The sequence below is a fragment of the Lutra lutra genome, chromosome 7 (assembly GCF_902655055.1).
Source record: "Lutra lutra chromosome 7, mLutLut1.2, whole genome shotgun sequence".
Lineage (NCBI taxonomy): Eukaryota > Metazoa > Chordata > Mammalia > Carnivora > Mustelidae > Lutra > Lutra lutra.
The window spans coordinates 2,019,207-2,028,279 of record NC_062284.1 but is presented as its reverse complement, the minus strand read 5'-3'; positions in this window follow the sequence as shown (position 1 = coordinate 2,028,279).

Below are 9,073 nucleotides of genomic sequence, written 5' to 3'. Positions count from 1 at the left end.
CTTTATGTCTTCATTTCACGCCCGGAGCCTCTGTCCCTCCGCGGCCTGGCGGCCGACTTCAGACAACCTGCAGCTGTAGGCGTGACCTTGACCGACCTCCTTCTCATCTCTGCTCTGCGACACTCTAGCCGGAGGGGAGCCCGAAGCAGTGCTCGAGCCGAGCCTCCTGTCTCCGCTCTGCCGGGATTCTGTGCCTGGGACTGGGTACCCTGCCAGGCGCCGCTCCCTCAATCTGACATTTTTCTCTGGCCACTCCAGGTCTTCCTGAATCCGATTTCTTGCTTGATCGTCTGGAGGCAGTGAATTTTTTTTCCATTTTTCTTCATTCACTTTTATTTCTCCTGGGAATTTGTCCATTGTGGTTGCTCCTGTCTTTCCTGTTATACCTTGTTAAACGGCCAGTGACAAGCAGCTCACACTCGCAGACTCTGTGTCCCAGCCTCTTCCCCCGGGGGCTACAAACTCCTCGGGAGCCCAGGTGCTTTCCAGCTCATCACAGCCGACTAGCCTTACCGGTATTTCACCAGTGCGCAACAGGGGCTGCTGGTCTCCTGGCGGACGGGTCGGCGCCATGCACTCCTGGTGTTTGTCCCAACAGTGCCTTACTCCTACTACCGATTTCTACCTTAGTCAGAAGGAGCTGGGGTGTATCACCATCCCAGATGAACCTTATGAGTCAGGAGCTTAGCTGCACAGGTCCCTCTCTTGCTCCCGTCAAGTCTGCCCTGAGTCCCTGCGGCATTCCACGGCATCTAAAATATACGTTAGGGAAACACACTGAAAATTAACAATACTTACTTTGTTGTCCTCAATTTTCCACATTGAGTATTTATCCCTTGGTGATCAGGAGAAAACAATAAACGTTCACATCAATGGACAGTTCAGTCGCTTGCTGGATATGGTTCTTGTTTCTTTTTTAAGATTTTATTTAATTTTTTTAATTTGGAGGGGCAGAGGGAGAGGAGAGAGAGACTCCCAAGCAGACACCCTGCTGAGCACAGAGCCCAACGTGGGGCTTGATCCCACGACCCTGAGATTATGCCCTAAGCTGAAACCAAGAGTGGGACGCTTCCCCGACTGAGCCCCCCAGGCGCCCCGGGATATGATTATTAAGAAGTGAACTGACTTTAACCTTGGCGATCTGGATTCCCCATATGGACCTTCACGACGCTCTCTCACGATTCCGCATACTGTACAGACAGTGCCCTCTGGGAGAGCCTTTCCCAGGTGACGTCTTCCTCATTCCCCAAGCATCTGAGAGTCCCCCCCATCCCGCTCTGCGTCACCGCTGTTTACGCAATGCTGACATTTGGAGACGGTAGTAACGTTCTAAAAATACACCCGTGTGCTTTCCTCCCTTGGATATTTGTTTCCATTGTTTCTAGGCAGCCAGAGGCACGCACCTGTCCGGGAGGGAGCAAAGGCAAACAGACAGGAGCGTGGGCAAAGCTAGTCATCCTGCGTGTGACGCGTCCCATCGGACACTGGGGTGTCCTGAAGTCCCGTAAGCCAGATTTGCTGCAAGAAAGGGAATTCCTGACTGGTTTTCACCCCTACTCCTCCCTGGCCTGGCGACAAAGCATGTTCAGATGCCAACTTCCTCAGTTTATTCCGTAACGTTGAGAGACTACCTCTGGCCCCGGAGGAGGTGCTGTGGTCTCAGACATGCCCCATGCGGGGAGAGGGCAGAGCGTGGGGAAGCAGGAAGTCACTCTTCTGGTCCCAGAGGACAACTGATGTGAGGAGACTGGCAAGTCAAGGGAAAGGGGTCAGATAGGTTGGCCCTGAGGTTTAGGGGAGGTGAGGGACATGTTTTACCCAGTTTGTGTTGGGCTCTTCACAGGGAAGTGACAACCCACACAGTGAAACCACATCACAGTGAACAGAGCTGCCTCTGGGCTAGGGACTGGCCCTTCGGTTATGCAGTCACGAGCGGCTTCCCCTTCCTTTGCGCCATGTGTGGGATCAGAAGTTCCAACGTCCTGAAAAGGATAAGTTGAAGTTGGCTGAGAGTTCGTTTGGGGAGCTTGGTCAGAGAGTTTCCTGCTTCAGGGACAAAGTCACCCCTACCTAAAGGCCTCAGGCCAGCCACAACGCTGTCAAGACTGGAGGTGACACCAGGTCAGCCAGCAAGGACTGTGAAGTCCTGACCAGGTAGCAGAGAGACCGATCACGGATCCCTCCGGCCACATGGATCCACGGGACGCTGGGGAGACGCTGGTCACATGTCTGCAGCCACCAGGCCTGGATGGTGATCGAGGAGGGCTCAGCGAGGATCTGACGGGGCTGCCCACGGGTCCCGGGACCTGTCTTCTCGCTGCTGCCAGACACACCCAATGACCCGGTGCACCCCGAATGCCATCTCGGGGTAGGGAAAGACACGAGGACAGACTTAAGAGATCAACCTTCCCACCTAAAGGGACTCTCAGAATTATTGCATTGGAATAAAAGGCAGGGCTGGATTCTGTCTGATTTGCCACATCCTGACCACCCCTTTACCGGAGGGCAGGCCTTCAGGAGGAAAATCATAGTGGAAACAGAATACAAAAGTCCTCCAAACTGTTCTACTGAGTCAGTGTTCCGACCCGGCCACGATGGTACATGTTCCACAAAATCGTGAGCCCATACCCTCAGGAGCAGCACATCACTTCTGAGAGTAGGGAGATCCCGGGGAGGGACACTCCTGAGACAGGGAGATCCTGGGGAGGGGTCAGGAGGCAGGAAGCTCCGAACCCTTGCGGACAGGAGGCAAGGTTGAAGCCGGCATCAGGACCAGGCAAGAGTGCGACGGAAGCCCCCACCGTGGGCGGCCGGCAGGGTGCAGAGCAAGCTGTGGGGGGAGCGGATCCACGAAGAGTCACTTGGGGGGGAACGGGAGCTCCCCCTCCACCAGGTGCACACGTATGTGGCGAGGACGCATGAAGATCTAAAAGGGACACATCGGCCATGGTCTGTGCCACCCCTTGTGCCCCCACACCTGCGCCATAGCCGGGGGCTGGAGGAGCGACTGAGATCGCGAACCGCCCTCGACATGGCACCGTTGGATCGAAACAGCTATTTTGCCCCAATTCTTCCAATATATGGATGTCAGTTAGTCCGTCTCCCCTCCCCACATTGACACCGTCCCCTCCAAGGGCTTCCCTTGAAACTCCACGTCCTCAGGAACCTGCAGAAGGGAGGCCTGAAGGCTTGAGGGATTGAAGAAGACGCGGCCTGAAAGAGGGACGAAGAGGGCGTGACGGGAAGGGACCTCCACTTTCGGAAAAGCTGGACTTGCCCAGGGGTGTCAGGTCAACACTGAGCGGAGCCAGGAATGAAGACGGTCACCGGCAGCCCACTCATCCCTGTACCCGAGGGCCCTGGGCCCGGGGCAGAAGCACGGCAGAGCCCAGACCCCGAGGTCAGTGAGTCAAACTCTCCCAGTGGCTCCTTCCTTGTCGCACACTCAGGGCTGCTGACCCAGGGCTTAGTAACCCCCCCCCGCCCCCCACCCAATTATGATGATCCGCCAAACCCCCGGGAGCTGGGTCTGACCCTAACACCAGCCTCAACGAGCGATGCCTCCCAGGTTCTCCCACGAGCGTTCTGCTTGGTCAGCACACCCCAGCGAGAACCTCCTGGCCCAGGCTGGGTCCCTACCGACCCCAGAGGATGTGTTCGGCCTCTCGACAAACGTGCTGAGCCGCCGCTAAACTGCTAAACTGCTCGCTAGGGACACTGCCATGAGGAGCCCACAGGGACCCCTCACCGGACCAGGAGCTTATCCTGGTGTCCATGTGCTGGGTGCTAGGCAGGGGAGGGGACATTGAGGAGAAAGCCCCCCCCGGGCCACCTTGATGCTAAGAGAGGGAACGGCACTGGGACGGGTCTGTCTTCACAGATCTGATGGGGCTCGAAGAAGCCACAGCTTCCCCGGGGGCCAGACGGGAGCCATGCCTGAGACAGGAGAGTGTCCCGGAAGAGTAAGCAGACCTTGGCAGGAGGAACCCCGAAGCATGGGGGACGATCTGGGGCTGAGAGGAGGCCTCGGGTTCAAGGGGGGACACATTCCCTTCAACAGGAGAGTCTAGGTAGGACCCCAGGAGTGCGCGGTACCCCAAAGCCTCACTGAAATCCTCAAGACATACCATCACTTGGCCATCTGTCACCTTGGCCATCCGTCAAGGCCAGAGAACCCAGAAGCAGGGTGTCCCCTGCAGCGCCTGTCAGGAAGACACCGTCCTGATGTCCTGAAACCCTTTCCTCCCCTTAAACTGCAACCCCAAAGTTAGGTCAGCACCCTCAGTAAGACAGAGAAGAGGACCTCCCAGGGTCTCCTGCCAGCAGGGAGCCAGCTGTGGGGGCAGGGGGAGGCTCCCTCTGCAGCCTGTCAGGGTGTCTCAGGGGAAAGTCACGGTGCACCTGCTGAATGGAGTCTGGTTCAAGTGCTCAGCACCGTCAAGTGCCCAAAGGAAACTTGCCCACCACAAGGACAGCAGAGCATTCACCCAAGGGTCTGGACAGGATGGAGGGAGAGGGAATGACCCCATCCCTGGCTCGTTCGGGGCTAGGGCCACGTAGGGAATGGAGGAGGAGAGGCAGGAATGAAGGGAAAGAGGGAGCGAACATGACAGACACGGATGATGGAGACAGAGCGGGTGGGCATGGGGTCACCGAGACGGGGGTCGAGAGAGCAAGAATGGGGGTGTGGGGGACGGACCATATGCCGACGCCCCTAAATCTTCAGATAGCCTTTCCCTCGGGGTGTGAGCTGTCGCATTCTGCCCACCGTCCCTCTCTGTCCCAACCACAAGCCCTGAGGCTTCCTCCCCACCCGCTCCACGCTGGGGGCCAGGAAGGAGGGAAGCCGCCTCGTCGGTGGCAGGTCCTGTGCTCACCCCTCAGGAGCGTGCCTGAGGCTCACCCCGTCTTCCAGGTCCCTTGCTGGGATGGGGTCCTGCGCCCTCTGTGTCCGTCACCCACTTAACCGGGCCCTTTTCCTGACTTTCCTCCTCCTGCTTCACAGCAGCCCCACACGCTCACGTCACTGAAGCCGCTTGCCCTCCCATGGTCGCCGGGTGTCCTGTGTCCTTCCGGAGGGACCCCACGCCTGCGTCCATCCCAGTCGGGCTGGGGGGTCTAACACCGACTGCTTTCCACCCCCAGCCATCTCCTGCGGCCTCTCCTCTGTCGCACATCCCTGACAGGTCGCCATGTCCCTTCTGGGGAAGCGAGGAAGGACGTGGAGCCGAGAGGCCTCTCCAGGCACCATCCTGGCTGCCTCTGAGATGAGCTCTGGGTTCGGGGGATCCCATCAGCCCCCAGCGACCCCGGCAGTGTCGGGGGGAGGGGGGCTGCTCGCAGGGCCTGGCACTCCAGTTCAAGGGTGGTGCCGCTTCCTGCCCGTCTGTTTGGGAGAACATTCAGGAGACATGACCAGATGTTTGGCACAGGTTCAACTGTGCTCACGTCAGCCAACAACAACACAGCACAGAGACTTGCAGGGAGGGCGGAAGGGAGGAGGCTCCTGCCAGCTGCGGGGACAGCCGAGGAGACTCCCACTCGCCCGGGGGAGGAGCTGTTCCTGTGCGCCTTGCCCGCTGAGAGCTCCAGCACGGAGCCCGCCGTGCCAGTGTCTGGGCTGGAGCCCCGGGCGGGTCCGCCTGCTGCGCTGGACAAGGCAGGGCCCAGAACCCCAGGGCCGGGCAGCCTGGACACCCGAGGGAGCCTGGAGCAGCTTTGAGAACTGGGGTCTTTCAGAAAGGGCAGGCCTGGGAGCCAACAACCCGAAATACGGCCTCCGGCCCTCTCTCGGATACACGGGGCATCTCTAAGCTCTGTCCAGTGGACTGGGCACAATCCCAGTCTCGCAGGCCTCCAGAACGCCCCTGCTGATCAACAGAGTGGGTACCCACGACGAGCCCCACACACCATCCATCTGGGCTCATAGGGGCGGCCGGGCAACGGGCTCCCAGGTGTGCCAACCGAGCCTACAGGTGCTCAGAGCTGAGCCTTTTCAGAAGAGGCTGCCTGTGGGTCCACCATGGGCTCCTGGCAGCTTCTAGCCCTTCTGCATGGCTCCTGCCCCTGATCGCCGCCGCCCGGGCCTGGACAGCTGCTGAGCTGGGATGCTCTCCTTGCGTCCTCCTCCCAACCATTCAGTCGTGCCCGGCCACAGACACACACGTGCACACATGCGTGCACTTGCAGGTGTGAACGTAGACTTGAATGCACACCCTGGTCGCTCGCTACAGGCACTGTCGTGTGGGTGGACTTCCCATTCCATCTTACTGGTTCCATTCCATTCACGACAACGCCCTGCAGCTCCCTGCCTGGGAAGCACTGCGAGTCGGGGTACGGTGCTCTCACTCTCCCTTTCGCTCTAGATCCAGACCCCCCTGCTGAGTCGTTGAGCGTTAGATGAAACTTTCTGCATCCCCGCTTCCTCGCCTGTCTAACTCAGGAGAGGACAGTGCCCCCCTCACCGTTGTGTGCGAGAGCTCGCGCGTTTGCTACGGGAAAGCGTGCTTAGACACAGGTCTGGCACCGGGTGTGGGACCCATGCACAGCAGCCACATGGACACCGGTGACCCACTCGGGTGCTCTCCTGCCCTCGGGGAGCTCACCATCGAGCCTGGTGGGCAGAGACGTCATCTGGAGGCCCAGGTGCTGTGGGCCGGGGGGCACGGCTCGGCGTGCAGGGCTGGGCGACAGGTACCCCGCGTGCCGTGCAGGGACAGAGGGGTCGCGGCTGAGCCTCAGGTGTCTGCATACCGGGGGCCCGGTGGATAGGCTCAGCCTCTGTGTTTGAAGACCTCGCGGTCACGCAGAGGACATGGATGTTAACATATCTCTCGTACCGTGAGACCAGGTGGCCTTCAAAGCCACAGAGATGCCCACCGGGTGCCCGAGGCATGGGGGTCAGCACCGTGGCTACGGACAGAAGGCTGGACCCACCTGGGAGCCTGAGCACCTGGCATGCGTGGCCTCACTCCGGGAGCCCACGACACAGGTGACTGGGGTGCCCCGTCTTTAGCCCACGAGCCGATGGAGGTTTGATGAGGTGTGGTGACCTCCAGGGTCCCCGTGGAGCTGTCGGGCCCCAGAGGCAGGCCCAGAACCATGATCCCCGCCTGCATCTCTCACCTCGTTGCACTTGACCTTCTCAGCAAGGCTAAGAGGAAGTCAATAGCCCCGCAGAGGAAGCAGGGCTTGGCACCGGAGCTCGGGCGAGGCTGGAAAGGAGCAGAGAGGCCTCGGTTTGGCTCAGACATCACGCTGCTGTCACTCAGGGAGGTTTGGGAGCCCAGCGTCCCCGGGCCTGGGCTCGGAGTCCAGTGTCCTGGGGAGAACTCCAGCCTTGGGAGGGGATGTCTGCCAGGAGTCCCAGCGGGGCTGTGCCCGGGGGGGACGACCCCCTTGGAAAGCAGATGCCCCGTGTGCCGTTGGGAAGGAAATGAACAGATACCCTGACCACAACGCTCTCATGGTTTCCCCCCACCTCTTAAAATGTGCATTTTTAAAATGGGAAACTCCCTAGTGTTTTGAAATTCAGCTCAACCGTTGAGCAATTGCTGGGCCTGGGCTGGTTTGCATTTTTTCACATTGACCCCTTGTGGCCACTCGGGGAACTGCAAGACCAGAGCCCGGGAGGGGAAGCGCGTCTCTGCCAGGAAGCTGGTGGCTCCCGGACTCCCGCCGGGCTGGCTTCTCTCCCCCTCCCACACCTGCCTCCTTGGTCGGAGACACCCAGAGTCAGGTGTCAGGCTGCCCTGCCTCGTCCTCCCCGCTCCTGGGCTGTGGCCCGTCTCTGCTCTGGGTCCATCTCCCCACCTGTAGGAGGACTGGGGGAGCCCCAGTGGGCTGCGGTCCCCAGCGGCCTTCCAGTCACAGGGGAGAGAGCACGGCCCCGCAGTCTTCCCCCGAACATGCCCTGGGATTCTCCGCGGGTGCTCTATCGCACCGGAAGCTTCTTCACGTGATAACCCACCTGTCTTTCCTACAACGTGGTCTCCCCCCGGGAAGCAGCCGGGCTCTCCTTACGCCACATTTCCATGATAACCGAATTTACGTCGCGTTATTATCAAATTCATGAATGATTCTAAATGGTTCTTGTTACAGATGAAACAGCTGCTTCCCTTTTAAAAAGCTCCAGGTGACAGCAAGAGCTGTTGTGCGAAGTCACGAATGGAGAAAACAGTTTCTATAGTTTTGCCCGCAGGGGAAGGGATAATTGAAAGAAATGACATCGTCTGTTGGACCCGCGGGAGTGCCAGCCAGCCGCGTCCGAGTGCAGACCTCCGGGGACTCTCGCCAACTGTGATTACCGACTCCGAGTGACCTTTTGCTCCCCCGTACCCCCCGCCCGGGCAAGCCTTCCGTTCTGGTTCTATCATCCGCCTCCTGCTCAAGACGGCGCAGTGACCCCTCGCCCGCCTGCTGAGTGGACGCAGACCTCCGCACTCGGGCCTTCCCCTTCCGTGTCTTACGTCCCTCTGACCCCCCGCCACACCGCGTTCCAGCCAACGTCAGCTGCTGTCCGTTGCAAGCACATCCCACCTTCCCCCAAGTCCGTAGCTTCAGCTCTCGCTGGGGTTTTGTGGGGGATCCTGGAGCTGCTGCCTCTTATCCACGGAAAAAGCCTCTCTTCGTCCCATAAAGCATCACGTCGCCAGTGGTGGACCTGCAGGCAGGGACACGTCTATTCCTCCCCGGATCCCCCGGTCCAGCTCGGCCCTGGTCCAGAACAGTCGGTGAGCTCTGTTGGATTCGACGGGACACGTCAAATGGGAATGAAGTGGGGTCCAGTCCCGGCTTGGGACAAAGTGTGGTGACAGAGACAAGATCACTCCTAGGCTCGGACCCACACTTGGCTAAGCTCTTACATGAAAGCAGAGGGGAAAAGGTCACGCCCACGCAGAGCACCTGCTGCCTCGTAACTGGGCATATGCTGGGCTGTCCTGACTGTCCGCATCACAGAACGTACCCCGATTCTCAGGAAGGTGACCTTCTCGCAGCCAGGAAGCGGCCAGTCCTCGCCACGGGGCACCGGCCTCCTCCCTGCTCGCACTGCCAGGGAGTTAAAGGCACCACC